The sequence below is a fragment of the Pelobates fuscus genome, chromosome 3 (assembly GCF_036172605.1).
Source record: "Pelobates fuscus isolate aPelFus1 chromosome 3, aPelFus1.pri, whole genome shotgun sequence".
In the NCBI taxonomy this organism is placed as follows: domain Eukaryota; kingdom Metazoa; phylum Chordata; class Amphibia; order Anura; family Pelobatidae; genus Pelobates; species Pelobates fuscus.
The window spans coordinates 355,388,346-355,388,577 of NC_086319.1; positions in this window are offsets into that span (position 1 = coordinate 355,388,346).

Sequence of the window (232 nt, forward strand, 5' to 3'; positions counted from 1 at the left end):
TCCTGGTGATTCTGATTGGTTGAACTGGCAGAGCTCTGGATTGGCTATGTGTCAGTGTTTGGGTTAACCTATTGAGTGCTGGAAGTACTCAAAAACCACTACAGCTACATAAAAAAAAAAAAAAAATTAAAAAAAATAAGTAAACAAGTAAGAAAATAAATAACTACAAAATATAAAGAGAAGGTAGGTGTTTTAATATATAGAATTTATTTTATGTGACAATGGCAGAGTA